Consider the following 20,801-nt stretch of genomic DNA (forward strand, 5'->3'; position numbering starts at 1 on the left):
ATGGACTGTTAACCAGTGACGTTTGTGAATTTGACGAGGAATTTGAAGTTGAGTTACCAACTCAATCTACAGAGTTAAAGGAACGTCAATTTGCAAAAGCTCTCAGATATTCAATCGTTTAAAATATGTCGAAACTTTAGAGTAAATCGCTTAATCTATCGCTATTTGTACGTTAATTCTACGGTTTCGTGTCAGTTTCGCGAATATCAAAAGAAAACTGTGACTACTGCGAGTAGATTCTAAGAGACATAGGAAAATAATTTTATTATCTACCCGTTCAAATTTTACACAGGGTGTCCCAGATTTTTTCCAGCCAAACGTTACCAGCATGTTCTACAGGTCGAGATAAGGAAAATATGTTACATAAACGCATGCCATTGGAAACATCGTTGAGGAATTGTAACGAGAAGAAAGGAAAAAGTAAACGATATAGGAAATGAGCGGTAACGTTTTCATAGTAGTCAGAAGGTATCGTAATGCTTCTAAAACTCCAACTAAAACTCCATTTCGAAATGTTCACCATTTCTGTCAGCACAAGATTCGAAGGGGGGAAAAGATTGAATTTATTATTCTTCGGACTTCTCGTTCGTTGGTCGTTGAAGTTGGAGCCGCACAAGTATCGCGATACCTTCCGACTACTACCAGATGTAAGTATCTCCGATCTATTCACGCTTTATACCGTGGTAACCTACGTTCGTTACGGCTCATTTCGTATTTGTTACAACTCTTTAATAATGCTTCCAATAACTTATGTTTGTACGACACTTTTTTCTTATCCCAGCCTATAGAATATACCGACAGTTTGGTCGGAAGAAAGTCGAGACACCCTGAACAGTGAAGATAAATTGGAATATCGCCATTTCAAATTATCTACGCCGTAACAACATCCTTGCTTTACGTCGTTTACCAATTAGACCAAAGATTCAGATGCTTTTCGTATTACCGTATTACCGCTATTACCGAGAGTCTGAAATGTGAAAGTTCGTTAGTCTTCCTATGATGTTTGCGGTTTTACTTGTTTCCGCCCTTTGCTGTAATTTTTTTATTCGTCTTAAACAAATTGGTATTCCAAATGTGCTACCCTTTCTCTATTGTCTGCACAACCCTCGTGCATGGAATAGTAAAATTCGAAATGCTTCACGAGTATTTTACCAGAAATTCTCCATTATCATCGAAATTCTCTATCGTAATCTTCGTGCAGGATCTGATTGTACGTTGACAGTCGACTAAATCCATCTTGTAAAGGCACATAAATAGGATACGTAGTGCCTTCCGACTCTCACGACTCCGATCAGTATCTGTCAGAATATCCATTAATTCCAACATCAAAATATTATACTTACGTAAGATTTGTACAAATTTTACGAAATTTGCGAGTGCTCCCTTCAAAATTGTGAGACATCTTGCGAAAATCGAACACTTCTCAGTGTACTACGAACGAGCCATTACGCGTTACGAGTAGACTGCGGATTTTTATGCGATTTCGTATGTTCATTAGCTCATAATGAAATAGAATCTACGTAAAGATTTATTTCGTCCGTTAAATTAAATTAAATCTGGTAGCAAGTACTTCGCTATGAATATCCTTTATATTTTTGCGTATTGTGTGTATTTTGTAAGTAATTCACGATTGGAACTCGCTGGAAACTCGTAGTCGGATTCGTCGATGAAATAACGACCACTTCAACCGATTTCTCGAAAAATCTACCGCTCGCGATTCGTTATCATCGTCGGTGAAAGACTTTCTTTCCTTTTTTTTTTTTTTTCTCGTTCATTGTGCAAACAAAGAGTTCACAGTGGCACGATAGGAAGCAGCATTTCACGACTGAAATTAAAAACATTTCCTATATTCACCTTTTTTTTAAATTTAGAATAACTTTTATTAGTACGCGCGATGTTCGACAAACTACTGATTCATATATTTGTTCGTAATTAATCGCTTTTTAATATATTGAGGCATGAATTTTACTTATTCGACGCATGCAGTTTTTTGGATAATAAATGATAAGCTACATTTTAAAATCGCGATAAAGTTTGAGCAGTAATCAGGTTAAATTAATCGCATACAAAATATTACGTATATCCGAAATATATAAATTTAATACAATTTTGTGGTAACTCGTTATTCGAATCTTTCTGCGACTTTAAATTTCGCTATTATTCAATTTATCGCTCGATGCTAAGACGCTCGATTTTCATGCGACTTTATATTTGTTATTAACGCAACTAAAGAAACAGAACGTACGTGAAAATTTACGTCACGAAATTTATTTGTTAAATCCGGCAACAAGTACTTTGTGCGTTTTCGCGCCTTTGAATTTCCCATAAATGTGTAAAAATGATCGAAAATCCGCAGTCTGGTTATAATAGCAGTATTCGAACCGCACGAAGCGAACTTTGAGCATTGGATTTGATTCGGATTCAAAGTAGGTACATATTGAACTTCGTGCCATCGCTATTTCGTGGCTGTGAAACGGCTTTGGCTCCTCGTCGAAGCGGAAACACGAGCCGGAAGCCAACGACCAACGCGCACCACCGAGGGCCGTTGCCTTAAATTTCACTTCGCGAGTAGAAAGTCGAACGATTTTCGATCTGCTGCTCTGCTCGTGAATTCCATTCACGCTCGCTTATTCTCGCCTTTAAACAGATGGACACGGTGTATGATTTTATGGAAGTAGAAAGCAAGAAAATGAGTATTTACCGCGGAGGAGCGCGGATATGAATTCTCGGACAAGACCGAATTAGGGCAAAGTTGAAATTTTTCCGTAAAGGTAAAATATTATTCGACGGTATTGGTAATGTACGTAACACGAAATTTCGTTTTCTTTAGAGAGAAGAAAGTTCCAACGGATTGCAGTTATTTATCGTGACTCGAAGGTTGGTGATTAACGTCGTTGGAAGCTAAGGAACTACGTTATCCAACGTTCTGTCGAAATAATTGGAGAATGCTCGTAGAAAACGCCGTTAAGTGCCAGAATTGATAATCCTAGCAACGAGAATACCGTAGTATAGAATTCGAGTGCGATTTCCCTTTTTTAAATAGTTATTAGTAATGCCAGAAGATGGTGTCGCAACGTCGCCTCCGTAGAGAAAGATATAAGTGCCAATAAACGTCAATTAATTGTTTCTTGGCCTTTGTCTGTGCCGTCTATCTAAATAAATGGAACACGAAGTTTTATCTTCTACAGCTAGGAGGCTAGTACGTACAAGCTTCTCTGCGGATACGCTTTTCTTTCTCATAATAGATCAACGCGTAAGTTTTCTTTTCCGCCTGAGAAACTTGTCTCTCGGCACTTACGATGTTTTCTACCGACACTTCGATCGATTATAGTCTCCCATTGTAATCTGAAAATTAGGAAATTCTAACTGTCTAACTGAATAGACTGTTTGCCACCGCTGCGATTTTACAGCGATCGCTACAGATGACAGAATGTCATAGAATAACTGTTAGTTTCGCTACAGTGACAAAGTTATATTTTTGGATTATGAATCATCGTATAATCTGTATTGTACGTCAAGATTTTATTGTCTTAGCGTTCAGCCGGGTAGAGATACAAGGCACGTGCATTATTGTGATATGATTTTATGGGAATAGAAAGCGAAGAAGAATGTGCTCGCTTGATGAGGAGTAACGAGTTTCTTGGGAAACAAGAAAGTGAGATTTAATCAGCAAATATTTTGCAATTTTTATCGTTGTATATTTCTATGTTAATCCTATTATTTCTTTCCCTTCTCTAGGAACGTTACATTTTTATTTTTGCCGAGTTAATTACGTTTTACGGGGAAGAAGTTGAAGAGAAATTACACTTGCGGTCGATAGGAACGAAAACGTTCCTTAAATCAAATGTATCGATCTCGGGGTCGTCGGTTTCGTTCTCTAAATATTTCGCAAATATATCTCGCGTTCGTTTATTCACACATTTCGATATAAAATTTTAATACACCCTTTACTCCGTTTTCCCTCTTTTACGTCTAAAATCGATATTTATTCGCCAGACAAATGAAATGGCTTTTTAATTTGGATTTTCGATTCAGATGCGGCCCGGTCGGAGCAATTTCAATTTAGCAAAATGGTTCTCCAATATGGCCGTTCAGTTGATTTAAACAGATTTTCCATCCGAAGTAGTTTATCCGCGTATCAATCACACGGATCTTTCAGCCAACTATACGCCGGTTAAAGCTTTCGTTCTCTTTCTTCCTTTCGCGCGTATACCTTTCGAACGATCGCGATTCGAGTTTGTTCACGCGCAGACAAAATTTCACTTTGTCATATATTTATTATTTGGCACGCAAATCTGCCTCTGGACTATGTACGAGTGGCACCGAAATATTAGAGGATGGATGGACAAAGCGTTTCGAGAAATTAATAGTCGCGCGTATGTTAAAATCCTGCGGGGAATCGACTTTTACGATTGTTGAAACGCGTTGCTCGAAACGTGTGTACGTTAAAAATAAAGTTAATTTCGTCATGCTGATGCTCGTGACAACAGAGTGGCGGTATCTACCAGCGCTGTGATTATGTTACATTCCGAAATTATTACAGGGAAATTCCACGCGTTTCAACAAATAGAAGCTGAACTAGCTGAGACAAGGTTTCTTTTTGGTCTTTAAGTAGCAATTGCGGAATTGGGGTATCGAGCTTTCGACAAAAGCGCGTACCGTGTTAATTCGTTCGTGAAAAGAGGAAAACAACAGTTAAATTACAGTTCAAGGCAGATTTTTGGATTTAAAGAAAATACGATAATTATATAATGTGTTATATTTGGATTTGTATATCGTGCCGTTTAAAAAACTCAAATGATCTGGAAATTACATTTTTATCCTGCAAAAGAAAATTTGCCCACTGAACCTGCGAACTTCGAATTGACGTAACCTTCGCGTTGAAAATGCAAAAGTTTTCTCAAACAAATGTCTCCGAGTCGGTAACTGAGCATCTTCTGAATTCCACAGGCACCATATTTCAATAATATACAAAGACTAAGAGACAAACGGCATCCTAGTCACGTATCTCTCGACAAATATCGGCAATAACTGTTCGAACGAGATTCGGAGACCATTCTCATACATTGTACTTCTGGTCACAGCATATTATTCGCGTTGTAATATATTAAAATCGTATTTGATATATCGTTTCTGAAATGCCCCGAAGGACATTTATATAATTTAGCGAATGCTGTATATTCCAATAACAATCAATAACGGAGAACCGCATAACATAAATATTAATAGTAATGGCAATAGCAGTAATAATAGAAATAGTAAAATCGCGGTAATTTAATGTAGCGCTTCGGTCAGTCCCGCTCGTCTTGTGATTCTTCTACTACCCGCAGAGAGTATATTTTTTCTTCTTTCACTTTTTAAAAAGCTTTAATAGCTTTGATATTGAAACTAGCATTGGCTGTTCGTTGTCACAATACCGTCTTAGACGCTGAATAGTAGAAAGTTATACGTAATTTGTATTTGATCCATTAAGGGCCCAGCAGCGGAATAACGTGTAAGAGAAATACGTAAACGAAACTTTATCAAAGAAACGTAAGTGGAGCGAGTCGCGAATTAAAGGCGACGAACAAAGTTCTATAATTTGAGAAAAGGATACTTCGTCACTGTGCTATGAGATATTTCGATTTCTTCAAACTTCGTAAAATCGCAGAGATTGGGCGAAAGAAACAATAGTACGAAGAAAAGATACCGAATCCATTTTCATAGTCACGGCATGAATTTAATAGAATTCAATAATACGAATCGACTAAAAAGACAATTACGAATGATATGTTGCGTTAACGCGACGTTAGTTCTCGATAGGTTAATAACTCTGGTAATTAATTCGGTGTAAACGTACAATCTGAAAAATCGGATCTAAAGTTAGATTTCAAACTAAACTTATTCGCATACAATGGCAAAAATTGTCTCTTATTTCCCGATGAAGCCTCTTTTTACTAGATTTTACGTTCCATTTCTATGGTATATGAAACTTTTCTAATCATATAAGAGTGATACGAAATTCATTATAATCGGATCTGATTGATTAGCGTATAAATACAATAACGAATGCAACGGTGTACAAATACTTTCCGTATCCGCTGTATATTGCATGACATACCTTTGGAGCTATACGTTACAATTATAATTTGTTGTTTCAGAACAATAATTCATCGATTTGAACTTAATTTAACACGCTGTATCTCGTTATTTAACGCAAAGTCTTCGTGTATCCGCCTCCTTGTAAAAGAACGCAGTTGTTAATTTCCTAACATTCCATCTTCGAATATCTCATTCTCCTATTTTTAACAATAACCCGCTACAACTTACTATCACGTGGAACCTGTATATTCATCCCGTCGTAAAAGAAGGAAATTCTGAAGAGACGTCAAAATATGAAAGAACGTTAAACTTCTGAACATTCCATTCTCAACTATCGTATTCTTAGCAAAATTGTACTACCTGGTAGTATATAATTCTTTAAACGTTCGTAAGCCACTTGTTTACAATCTCATCGACTCTCTTCGTAACAAAAACATATTAAGATGGAAGGATTTACGGTTCTGGACGCGTCGTTCGAAATTCGACGCCACATCGGCTACACAGGAAGCTACGCGATTTTCTTTACTCTTTAGATCGGCAAAATACAGCACCTTGGCACTCGGCGCGCCGTAATCCCACTGTACCAGTTCCCTGGCATGATCCCGGGCTTTTAGTGGCACAATAAACTGATGAGTACCCGTGTTAAATTCGCGTGTTCCGTCGAGGAGGACGCGTGTTAATGAAAACTGAAATATCGAGCTCTTCCTGTGCGGGGTTGCGGTTGTAGACGCAGACGACGCGACGTGCCAACTTTGCCATCGAAACTGTTACAAAATTCACGTTTCGAAGCAGATGTTTGTACGCGTTTCTTGTAAAATTTCACGTTTTGACAGATTTGGGTTGAGTGAGAAACTCGCCCGCTTCACCTTTCTGGAACTATAAAAATGGAAACTACAAGACATGGAATTTATGAAAATTTTGTTCCCGTTAGTCACGATGCAAAAACATAACGAACATGCGTGTGATACATTGAGTTTGGTATTTTTTAATTTCACCCTATCGCTCTCTTCGGGTTTGTATAACACAATGGATATTATTATCATCCAACTCTATGATATAAATATTTCAATAAATCTTTAAACGTTTGATTTTTGTCTCTTCGATATAATTTTCCTACATATTTTGCTTTTGTGCATTCTACGCTTTTCGTGTCTTACACTGCTATACCACGCTGCTACGCTACTACGATTTTCAATTCGCCATACGATGTTCAAGGGCCACTGTTTACGAAGTTGCTTCATAGACGCGTCGACGGTACTGTGACAGTACGCTTTCATGCAGCGATTATTGTAAAGCAACGTGTATCTGTCCAGGGAACAGCAGGCAACCGTTTCCGTCGCTACGCGTTTTCTTCACAACGATCGTCGTCAGCATTGTCGATACTGAAGCGTACGTTGCAGCTATAAACGACAAAAATACGCGAGAAAAGGTAGAACAAAGAAAGCATGCAGTGAAGCGGCTAATAAGATGAATAAGTTGTTAGGTGATTGCTGTAGCTCTTTACTATCAATTATTGATACGATAATTCCATTGCCAAGGCGACATTTGATTTTAAAAACTAGTTAGCCAGGTAATTACGCGGAATCGATGGATTTGCCTGACACTTGTTATATTTTCTTCTAGATTAGGATTAGGCATATTATTATACCGATTCCTCGATTCTACCTCAATGTTATTAAAATTCTTTCATCGGAGCTGACAAATTCCCGAATATTCGTATCTTGCATTTGAACCAATGATCCGGCAAGTTGCGCTAAACTGTTACGTGTGTTTTTGCTGAAACCGTACGATGTATGAAATACGCGATCATCGTTCCCTGACAATTCGCTCGCAACGACGAACACTCGGGAATTAATATTTTTCTCGTTGTTCGAATGGATCCAAAATCTCCCCTTTTCATGTCGTCGAATGTGGTAACATAGGATGAAAGCGGCTCCCTCGTCGCCCGACGTTTTTAATAATGGGACAACATGTATCTTACTGTACGCTTCGTACACCGAACATTGGCGTACATGTATCGTCGCGTCTAATAAATTACGCTCGCGCTTCTATGTAGCGACGCTTGGTCGACAGTCAGCCAAAGTTTAATACGAATCGTCGAAAGAACTTTTCTGGATAGCGTGACAATTTTTTAACGTATTCGTATTTGCGATTGATCGGCGACTTATTTCACCTAAGTTCAACATCTCTAAGATTTAAACGTACATTTAGCGTATAACTTTTCAAAGACTGAGTACATAATTCATTCTGATTAATTGCATAAAAGACGAATGAAAAACCATTACAAAGGAAACCGATCATCGACTCGACGATATACGCTATATAACCGTAACGATAATCCACTTTTACGAGAAACACCAACAAAATCCGACCAGCAGAAAATCGAGGGAGAATATTCTTCAAACTTTCAGCTCCGCCGTAGTGTTTTAAATCTCTCCAAACTCTATCTACCTCGCCGAGAACAATATAGTCATTCGACTAACAGATCCTCGAATTAGCTTAAATCTATCTAGGAAACTGCGTGCCGCAACTTCCACGAAACTAATTTTACCCGACGTTAAGGTATAAGAAGCAACGAGGTATTCCGAGTACGAGCAGTTTATGAAGGTTATGGAGATGGGAAGAAGGTAACGATTTAATTAGATCCGCGATTCACGCGTTAGGCGTAAAAACGGACGCGAATTTTCGTAACGAACAATGACCGGGTCGCTTGCTTGCGAAATGGGTTAACTCCACGAGACAGAATTAAAACATTTCAGAAGGTGCGGTTAAACCATTTTGACCCGTGAATGACTCGTTTTCCGTTCACGTGGCACGTGCTTTTGTGCAAAGTGAACTTTCCTGCGACGTTGAAGAACACGTCACACGATAGAAACGCTAATACGGTTAAAACATTTAATAGAGAACTTTACAGTCGCGGGAAGAGTAAATTTAAGCGTTGAAAGAGTTTTGCGAGATAGAAGGGATGAACGAGTGGTGGATTGGTTGAGATTAAGGAGCATTGTGAGAACAAGGAAAGAAAAAGACGACGAGGGCAGAAGAGGAGGGAGTAAATTCGACGAAGAAGAGATTAAATGGTGGAACTAAGGTAGTCGATCTATTTGTAAATCTGTAAAACTGTTGTAAAAAGTTATAAATTGGTCACATTGATCGTGGTAACTCTAGAGTCGGAGTTGTTCGGTTATCTAATGTCACCCGTTAAATCGTGGAACGTTGAGTTCATCCTAGAACTACCTGATCTGTGAATATAACGGGTTACAGATCTACCGTTTTTCCAATTCCTGGAAATATTCAAACGCTCTTGGCAGGATTAACGTTGACTTTTATCGAGACAGTGATATGATTTTATGACACGTGCTATTTATTTTGGACATAACCGCTGTAATTCTATGTGTATGTTGGGCAACGAATCCCTGAATGAATCGGAATGGAATTCTAGTTAATCTTATCAGCAATGTATTACGATCTGTAATCTTGAAATATCTAAAAAGAAAAAGAAAAAAAAGAAATGAAGAAGAAGAAGAAGAATCGCGGGTTAATTTAAAGATATACAACTGTTCGAATTAGAAATACAATTCTCCCTCCTAGCTGCCAAGCTTCATAGGTTATTCGTAACTCAAAGAAACGTAAATATAATGACGAGGGAAGATCTCCAATCCGCAAATTGGAAAAATTATAAAACTTTGAGCATACGCAGAGCGTACGTTTTGCTGCCCAAATTCACTCTAAGAAGGTGAAATTGATCCCAGAAAATCCAACTACTTTCAGATTTTGCGTTATAACTTGAGAACTATAAGGGATAAAAAGGAATGCTTTTAATTAGTGCTGTCGTTTTGTTAAAAAAAAATGTGTCAATGTTGTAGCGAGCTATACGACAAAATCGGGAAACACGAGAATTTTCGAGGGTAAATTTCACCCCCTTAGAGTGAATTTGGACAGCGAAAAAATATTACGTAGTACGTACCTATATATCCTCTACGTGTCCCCAGAGTTTCATAATTTTTTGAATTTGCGGGTTGCGGATCTTCCCTTGTGAATTCTTAAAAGCAGCATAAAAATCAACCAACGCACTCTGCTCTTACGTATCTCAACTTTACCGATCCATCATTCATCACCTTCCTCGGTGCCGTGAAGTTTAAAATCATAATAAAGAACAAGAGTACTTCAAAGTATATGTCAACTGCAAAATATAGCATAATAAAAAAAAAGAAAAGCGATAATAAATCTGAAAAAGCCAATTTTCCCGATCTTTCGATACGTTCGACGTTCATCTTCGTATAATCGACAAAAATATAACGACAGAGGCAATAAAAATAGCGTGGAAGGAAATGAAGAAAAGAATCTGATATCCTTCGAACGGTCGAAGTTATCGACATTTGCCTAGAATATTAAAATTTGCATTTTACATGGCGCATTAAACCCGGAGACCTTTCTAGCCACTCTGTGACTCGCCTCCCTGTTCTCGTCCCACCATGAAAGGAATACTTTCGTCGTCGAGGAGGTATCGAGGTTTAAAAATATTCGCGCGGTTTGCTCCAGTTTTCCTCTGCATACCCGCCTCGGTATTTCAATATCCGTCAGCAGGTCCAGCTGCAATATTTATACCGACTGGCCGCATCCTTTGATCAGGTCCGTGGGAGTGACCATCGCGATACCGTTCGTTCGAACATCGTTTCCTTTTCAATTTATCAACTCTCGACCTATACAATTGTTAGATATCGTGATTTCCTCTCTTCGATTTTTATTTATCAATCGGATTGATTCGTTCGTATGTAGAGCGTATCTCGTAACACGTGGAACGTTCCATTTCGGGAGTGGTCAGAAGGCAGAAGAACGACGAAAGGAGATCGTACGAGCGCGCGTTTTATTCGACCTTTCGAAGTTACAGCTATTTTTCTTGTCGCGATAAGCCGCAACAAGGAGTAGGAAAACAATGAAAACGCGTTCGTGTAAAACTTATTCGACCTTGTTTCAAAATTATGGCCACTCTTGTGTTCCAACGATTCGCAACTGCTTACCTTCGCGGAAGGTGCTCGAAATGGCTATCCTCGGCCGGCCTATTATTTTCACGTACACGTGGAATTCTTGAAAGATAGGGAAACTCTCGACGATACGACGACTACGAGCTCGTGTACGGATGGAGGATCACCATTTCGAGCATCTTCTGCGAAGATAAGCTGTCGCGGATTATCGTAACACAGAAGTGGCTATAACTTTGGAACAAGGTTACACAGGACACCTGTTTATATGAACTTTCCTTCGTCGTTTTTGCGCCTCTCGTCCACTCCTGAATCGTATCCCACGTGTTACGAAACGTCTTACGACTTATAGGTGACGTGTACCGCGGAAAACCTATATTTCGTAGCAACTTCAAACTCGATAAATTTCTATCGTGAAATTTGGAGTATACGAGGCTTCGAAAAGATATAACGATTTCCTCGATTCACCAAGGGCCAATCGTCACGTCGTACTCTTCCCTCCGCTACTTCATACTCCAACTAGACTTTACAATTTTATGAGACTCGCGATTCCTTCATTTTTTCAGACTATGCAACGAAAATCGATGGATTTATAACGTTCTAAGAAACCATTGCTTCGTCTTTAACGAGTCAGGTAAATAAATAGTTTATTCGTAACGTTCTTCTCTGGTGTTGCATCTGCGGCGAAATGTTTATACGCAAGCGTTCTTTTTATATACGAACGTAACGAAAAAATTTTAGACGAAAACATGTTTCAATGCTGCAACGGAGAATAACGAAAATCTTTTCTTCTAGCATCTTTTCGCTTACGAGCCACACGGCACGAAACTCGTTAGTCCGATTTCAGTGGAGATCGAAGATTTTCGAACGACGAATTTTAGCGAAGTTCGATCGAACGAAACCGAGCTGTAAGGTTTTATGAAGGGGATATTAAGGTCCCCTATAAATAACCGTAAATCACGCTACCTATTTAGGCTGGCGTTGCATACACGTATCAACGAACCGCTAGCTAGCCAACGCGATATATTGCTAACAGATTTCACCGAGTCCGTATTGATTTTACCTTCACAGCCTACGGCCAGAGGCCCCGATGATTAACGATTTCTCTACCTGTCTAAATTCGATTCGGTTTTTTCAGCCAACTTTTCGCGGAATTGTCGGTATCGATGACGAGAGTTTTTTTTAATTTGTCGACCTTTGATTCGCGTAATGTCGTGATTAACGATTTTTGTGGTGGCCTGATCGTGATTCGACTTCTTTATAAATTATTTATAGGAACGTCGATATCCATAAGAGTTTTCCTTTCTTCGATCGTCGACGAGCGTGAACATAAGTAGAGAATTTAGTTAACGTAAACTTGATAGTGTATTTTGAGATATCACGATGTTTTTAACTCGAATACCGCGATTATCCGATTTCCATTTGACTTTTACGTAAATCTCCTACGGAAATATCGATATCGATAAGAAGAGTTTTTGCAGTTACGTAAATCGAGGAAAGATTTTGAAATTCTTATTGACTTTGAATTTAGTAACGTCGCACTGGAGACCCGTGAATAGCGGTAGCCTCGTTCGTGTAACTCGATTGTTTGTCTTCTTTGCTTGCGAATCTGATCGTCGCGGTCACTTTTCTCCGCACAAAAGTCAAACACGTCTCTATCACTTTTTACTTTTTACCATCAAGGAAGAAGAAATGGGCATCTTACGTTTCCAAATTTCGAAGCAACGATCAAAAGACTTTGCAGACATAATTCAGAAACTTATCAAAACTCTACGATATGTAGAATTTTTCGTTGCTTCCCCTCTCTACTTGTTTCTACTTTCAAAACATTGCTAACATTTGCAACTTCGTTTCTTTACGATAATTTCCATTTCCTATTTTTAATTCCCCGTCCCCTCCGATGTTTACATTTGCCCGTGTCCTCCCAAGATTCTCGAAGGAAGAATCCCCTCGACTTTGATAATATTTTCTTACGTCCGCTGTCCAATTCTCTTCGCCGTAATTCGATTGGGTTCGGGTTAGCTAACTGTGGTAACCAATCTATATAGATCGCAGAATCTTGTTCTTCGCGTAGAGCTGGGAAATATTAAGACGTAACGCAAACGAAATCTCGGCTACGGATTTCAGGAGAGGAACTTCGGCCTGACATTAATTCTATATCGGCCTCACCTTTTATCCTCGCGTCACGATTTGTTATTGGCAATTTTATTCGGTTACGAAACGCTGCCCGCTTCGAGCCGACGAATAAGTAGAAATCGCGATATCTTCTTAACGCGTTATCGTCTATGAAAAATCGTCAATGGATATTACATCGTGGAGAATTACAACAATAATCTTTCTTTATCTTCATCCTTCTCGGCGTAATTCTCGTTTCTGAAAATTGTTCTACTATCAATTTATGTTACCCAAAGAAGAATATTATATTACGCGACTACTATACTAGGGTGCTCCGTAACAAGTACAATTTTGTCGTCGCTGGTACAATTAGATACAGGGTGATTCTATGTGGAAAAATAATTGTTCGCTTCGTTTCTGGAAAAATCGAGGTTGAATAATTCATCAAATATGCTTGAACTTCGCTAACGATAATCACAGGTTAGCTAGGTATGAGTAAGCAAACAGCAACAGGTTATTATAACTCGAAGACAAGTAAAAATTGTGAAATCAAATTTGTAAACATAAAGCTTGAACGTGCTTAGTTGCATACGCGCGCGATACATTTTCAAATCTATTTTTCTCTAAAAGAAAGCATCTAATGGAGAAATGTTATTCTATATTTTCGCTTTATTCTTTCTCGGGGAATCATCCTGTACCCAATCGTACCGCCAGTTACGGACCGCTCTGTAGAATATTACACAAAGAAGTAATACTCTTTTAATTAGATCCATCGTATCGAAATATAGATTAATAAAATATAGGAAACTTGATAATTGTATTTACATTTAAATTTATAAAACATTATCGAATTTAACGCGATTAATTCAATTCAATTGAATGTAAATTAACTCTTGGTAAATTAAATCGAAGTAAATTCGATTACCAGTCGACCCTCGTACAGACGCGTAACTGAAATCGTTTCAAAAAATATAGTACGAATTATTCATTATACTAATCAATCGCTAGTAATCGGAATCAGTCGGCAAATGGATCGCAAACTTTGGCCCACGGTGCATCTCTTATTATACCAAAAATTAGCTTCGTAAGAAATTTGTTAAAAGTGCACGAGAGATTTATGTCGCTGAGCACTCGTTACGTTGTATCGTATTTCTTTCTTTATATCTTTCTCGCTTGTTATCGAGTTTTATTTCTACGACTCGAGCGTCGAGAGATTAAATACGAAAATCATCCAGTTAACTCTAACGAAACACCCAACGACTTTACCATAATCTTCCGTACTAAATAAAATGTATAATTATTAGACCGTAGACTTTTACGCATTCGTGGTAGATTTCAAAATGCAAAAAATGCACAGATTGCGCGTAACATGGAGAAATACGTAGAATATTCAAAGTTCGGCACCTAGTAGAATTGTTTTTTATTTTATTTTAATTGGATTTTTATGCGTTTCTATACATTTCACGGCATGTCCAAAGAAATGGAATTTAAACGAAACTCTGTTTCATCCACCAAATATTACAACGATTACTCTATCTCCGATACTGCGTGTATTTCTCCGCATCATACGCGTTATACGCACTTTTACATCCTTCGATTTCGCGAAAATGCACAAAAATCCACGGTCTAATCGTAACATTTAATAGGTTGAGGAAATTTCTGCTTAGATCGTATTCCTTCGTTTTCCTTTGTAAAAATACGAGTTTGTAGAAATATCCGCGGACTAATAACCGTTATACTTTTCATAACGAAACGTAGCAGAGTTAATGGCGAATACGATTTAATATCCAAGGGGTTGAACACCGTTGATTTTCGACAGGAGGAGATTAAAAATCGCTACGAATTCGGTAGGATACTGAAACGAATTTCACCGCGCTTTCAACATTCGACTCAATTAAAATTGCTCTCGACTATTAATCAACGACACACGGGATTATTCTGTGGAAGAATCCTATTACAAAGCTGATCGTAAATTTATGACTGCGCAAGAGATAAACGAGAGAACGAAACGAGATCTGCTGCGTTGCGAACGAGACGCAAACAACAGAGGCACGTTACTGAATTATTCGTAGAACGTGCTAATTCTAGCTGGTAAATAAGAAATAAATACTCCTTTTCCTCTCAACCGGGCGAAATCTCGTTTCTCTATTCGTCGTTGTATCCTTTATTCAAGCACCTAACTTTTGGCTATCGTGTTTGTCTCACGACAAACAAATTACTTTGAACAAATAACGGATAAACATTGGTCAAGTATAGAGAAGCACGGCGATTCCCTTTTCTGTGTTTCATTTATTTACCGTTTATCGTCGCGTCTCTCGATAGGGCATTAGCGACTACCATTTACGTTTACAGAATACGTGTAAATAATTAGGCAGCCATTAGCCATTGTTACAGTTTCGCATACTTCCATAGGCGGTGCAAAAGATTTGTCTCTTTTAGGAAATTTGGAATATTTTTACACTGTGTCCTACCAGTTACGAAGTAATTGCATATTGTTGTATATTGTAGCAAAGAAAATGTTGCCATATTCACAGGGTTCGGGTACGAACGTTAAGTGTTTTGTAATCAATTAAAACGTTTACATTTGTTTACTTAACGAAAGGAATTCTTTTTCTTTGTAACAAGCGACAAAGTGAACGACGGCAAGATTTAATACCGTAAAAATATGCGAATAACGAACAGGTTACATTAAATAATCTTATATATTTTAAATGAGATTAATGTAACTTGATCATTGTTATTATCGTCGCTATTGTTTAGTTTATCACCTATTTCTCTGGAAACCGTGTACGTCAAACGGATAATATTTCTGCTTCTACTGCATCTTCTCGCACCTTCTTTTATAAAAAATCAACAGAGCTTCTCTGGTTAAGAATTTTAATAAGAAGGTCTAAAATAATAAGGAGTTGATTGAACATCAACCGTACAAACGTCACGAAGCATTTGCCTGGCATCGTACACATTTATAACGACGTCGATGCTTTTGTCAAATATTTCATATTTGATGATCGAGCAAATAATTAAAAGAGTACGAGAGAATCGGCTAGCAGTAAGTGATCCGCATACTGACGTTTTTGTTTAATACTTTTCGCTTGACAAACGGCCGAACGATTAAGAGACAGAAAGATAATTAATCGAACGCGCGACATATCGACACTTTTGTTGCGTCTGATCGAATATTTCGCGCTTGACGAATCAACGTACGATCGACAGATTGACGAAGGATTCGATTATCGATGAATTTACACTTTCGTTGATTATCGTGCGTTTGACGAATGGGGAAAAGTTTGAAAATAAAAGATCGTAAGATTAATGCATCGGTATTTCTGCTGTTTCCTATTTTATCAATGAACGAAGCTTTCGTATATCGCGAAATAAGTTCGTGTGTATCACGAACTTAATGAATCGACATTTTCGTTGAATATTTCGTGCCTGACCAACAAACTGAAGATTGAAAAAAGAACGGATTCGTTGATACGTCGACGTTTTTATTTGTTTTCTACTCGGAGAGGGAAAAATTTGAAAAATCAAAAGATTCGTGGAATCGTTTAATCGATATTCTATAAAACTTCCATATTTTATTTTCCACTCGAGTCTCTCAAGTAATTATACATTATAAATCGATTTATTTATCATGCTACGATTTCATTCGTTTCTAGCACGGCAGCAACGTTCAAAATGAATATGCATAAGCACGATTCGCTGCTTGTAAAAGAAAATTGTTGGAGATAAGCACTACAAACTGTATTCGCGGTAATTTTTTCCCGCCTTAATCGCAACACTGTGGCCGTATAAGCGCTTTTTATTCTAATTTAATCATATCGTAATACGGAAACACACGGAAATGTTACAAATCTTGAAATTAAATTAAATAATTAATTGTAGTGCTAAAAATAAAAAACAAACTTTAAACACATAATCTGACCAATACGATCTAGCGAGCAGTAAATTTAAAAATTCAAAGAATAGTCAGCAATTAGCTGAAAGCTAGAATAGTTAGCAATTAAAAACTAGACGTGTTACATCTAGAATTGAATAAAGCGTGAAAATGGTCGAGGAAGACCAAAGGTCCCCAAAAATCTCTCATTTTCCGCATTACCGATAAATTTTCGTCCTATTCAACCATGTTACGACATTCGTCTTACTTCCCTCGTCGAATAAACAGAGATAAATTCCGATCGACGAATGCGACGAGTAAGGACAACGCGATCCATCAAATTTACTCGAAAAACCCGAAGGAAATACGGCCGCGTTGTCATTGGCTTCCGGTGAAATTTATTTTTTTTAGATTTCTAACCATCGATCGTTCGCTTATCTGCGTGATCGAACGAACAACGATCGTCCATTTTTAATATCTTTATGACAAAATTAGTCGTTCCGGGAATTTAAAAATAGCGAGGGTTTATTTAAAAAAATTTTTTTTTTTTGTTTTTTGGATAGCCTCGTCCAAAAATTAGTTCAAATACGACGATAACATTAATGGACGGAGTTTTCGTAAATGAAACGTGCGTAGAATGAATGCAAAAATGCGTAGAAGAGTATAGGATTTAAAAAAGTGACGGTTTTGAGATCAAGAATTTTCCAGTTTACAGATTGCGGCGATAAATAGAAAAAGTGGCGGTATTTTCAGGGGAAATTTTTCTTTGACGTGTTAGGGTTCTATGAAAACGCAAAGTATGTAGACTGTAAAATAAAATATTTTCCTATCTTTTCCACTTTTTGAAGAAAGCTATTAAGTCGAAAGAATTTGTCAAGAACGCAAGATTTTGTTAATAAAAGAACGGATTAGAAATGGTAGAACGACGCGAAGAAGCGAATATCATACGGAGGTGATAACGTTCAAAGAACGCGTATTTTACGATTTCTCGTTGTAACGTTAATTTTCCGTTATCATTTCCGAACCATGACACGAGATGGAATGAGCGCGAAAGAAAAGATAAAGGCGAGCTTTGCCGTCTATCGTATATTTTATTTATGAAACAAGCAGACTCTCGCTTGTCACGTGTACGAATGTTTTATTTATCAAAACGAATCTTCGATCTTTCGTTTTTGAGATAAAGTTATTTACTAGGTCAGAGTTCGAAGGAGATGACGATTTTACGATACCCTTGCTGAAAGAAGTCCTTTTACTGAAAATATCTTTCGCGATTATCGTTTCAGTACCAATGGCAAAGTGAATAAACTACATAAGTACTTTCAACTTCGTCGTCTTCGCTGACATTTTCAAATAGATGTACGTATTAAAAGGTATCCTATCGAAGTAAACGCTTTGAAATCACCTGAACGAAATAAAATAATTCCTCTCAAAATTAACGATAATTACTCTATTTCATAATAACCTACATTTTCTTCTTTTGCTATAATTCTTCCTTCGTATGTGACGAGTTTATGAAAATATTTTCCTGTTTTTTCTCTCAGTCGTGAGAAAGCAAAATTCATTATTCGCGAAACAATCTAATTGGAAAAATATGAAGCACCGCAGCATTTCCCAATGAAAATGCTCTTACATTGCAGATCGTAAATTCTGCAAAAATAATATATTCGCCAATAACATCTCGTTCGATCTGCCAATTTTTCTTTTCTTGACAATTTTTAAACCACGGGTTATTGCTCTAAGAAAAAGTTGATGAGAGCTTGGAAAAACGTAAAGTAAAACGTAAAGTAAAAGATTTCCTAATGAATGCGCTCCTGTTCTACTTTTCTATTCGTCGTAAGTCCTTCGAGAATAAATATATTTGCAAATAATATCTTGTTCGATCTTCCAATTCTTCTTTTCTTCGCGATTTTGAAATCGCGGCCGTTAAGTTTTCTTATTCAGCGAAATCGATTCGAAACACTCGAACGACGTCCCTCGTAAGCATTTCAAGGCATCTTCGTTATCGCGCTTTCAAACGAAACCAACCAAGATCTCAATAACCGTGGGCTGCATTTCAGGATTAAATTAGCATTAATGGTCGTGATTTAATTCAAGTATCGAGTATCGATCGAATCGTTTGTTGATAGAAATCGCGAGCTATTCTGTAAAGAAAAAAAGAAAAGAGACTTTTTACGGAGAGTAATTCTAGCGTGACAAATTAAAAACGATCAAAAGGGACGGAGACACTTTGTCGAACTTTTTAATTCGATTATGATTTTGAATAAAAAATTAATTATTAAATCACGTTACGCGTAATTCGTTTTCGCTACAACGTGAGTTCGAAACGAAGTCATTTTCTTCTCGAGTTGGAAAGAAAATGAATAAAAAGAGAGAAAGCGAAATTGATGCATCGAAAACGATTGGGCGTATGAATGGCGCAATTTTCAATGTCCAAGGCAAGATGTTTTCGTATATTTCGCCTTTGAATAGATGAAAATGAAGCGCAGGTAGATATTAAGAAATATGAACGAGATATAGCAGAGACCTAACACTCGATGCATATTTGTACCGTACAGAGTTTGAAGGTTTTGCAACACTTTCGATATTATCTGTTGTATGTAAAATAGTAAGAGCGAAATAGTGTTACCGGTTGAAATGAAATTTTAAAGTAGAATCTGAAATAGATATTGATTGTGAAGTATATAAAGCGTCAGGATTTCTTTGTAAAGTCGTCTACGCGTAAAATAACGTTTATCATCCTATCTTAAAAGATTCATAATTTTACTCATATACATACAATAGTTTCTTAAAAGATACAATGTCATATAAATTTAATTAGACTTAAATTTACAACTAATAGAAATATTCTTTGGTATTTGTAATTGAAATCGATTAATCGAATCTTTTGCAAAATCTTTTTCTTTCTTCTTTCTTTCTTTCTTCCTTTCTTTTCTTTTCGAAGCAACTTACAAGCGACTCGTCGGTTGTTGCGTTTTAATTAAACAATATATATTCTTCGGTAACGTTCCTACGAGGACAACGATGAGCAAGGAAATTAGAAACAACGTTGGATTCATAGGAAATCTTCGGTCGAACGTGTTTGCCTAAAATTGCTGCGCTCGAGTTATTCGGTTACGTTTTAGCTACGGTAGAACAGATAATTGTACAGCAGATATGCAAATTTCCAAGATTCTCATTCTCCGTCTACGAGCAAACGCTTTTGCTTTGAAGTAACTTCGCTTCGTACTTAACACTTTGATGATCACGCTATGCGAACACCGCCTTCTTATAGATTCGTAAATTCGTGATGTTAATGTTTTAAAAGCTACATTAAGCGCACGATACTAAGGTGTGATTTTATCCAGTGAATATGAAATAGAAAGTTATGCAGAGAGATTTTATTTTTTCGTTTTTCAGCTTCCTGTTTTATTAATGTGGTTCTACATTTCGTAATTAATAGCTTCAATAGTTAAATTACTACAAACTTTGTTTCTTTATTAGATTAATTAGAAATATTTACTTGGGAATTCACTTACAATCAGTTTGTTACTTTTTAAATAAGTAATTTGTTATTACCTATTCCGAAGCATACTTTAACCAATTTTTCAATACGTTTCAATTATTGTAGTCATATCGATATGCACTTGATGTTACGATACTTTTTCTAACTCACATTTGACGATTAGCAACAACGTTTCCTTCCAATGAATAGAACATCGACAGAAACCATTTGTAATTTTAAAAGAAACGACCAACAAATCACGCTATTT

General features: G+C 37.2%; 1 protein-coding gene across 2 annotated transcripts in view; it reads left to right on the forward strand.

The window, feature by feature from the left end:
• LOC122568912 (protein couch potato-like) overlaps positions 1–20,801 on the forward strand; it is a 198,144-nt gene that overhangs the window by 97,813 nt on the left and 79,530 nt on the right. The gene's annotated exons all lie outside the window — the stretch shown is intronic.

Source organism: Bombus pyrosoma, linkage group LG7 (genome assembly GCF_014825855.1).
Source record: "Bombus pyrosoma isolate SC7728 linkage group LG7, ASM1482585v1, whole genome shotgun sequence".
NCBI classification, from domain to species: Eukaryota; Metazoa; Arthropoda; class Insecta; order Hymenoptera; family Apidae; genus Bombus; species Bombus pyrosoma.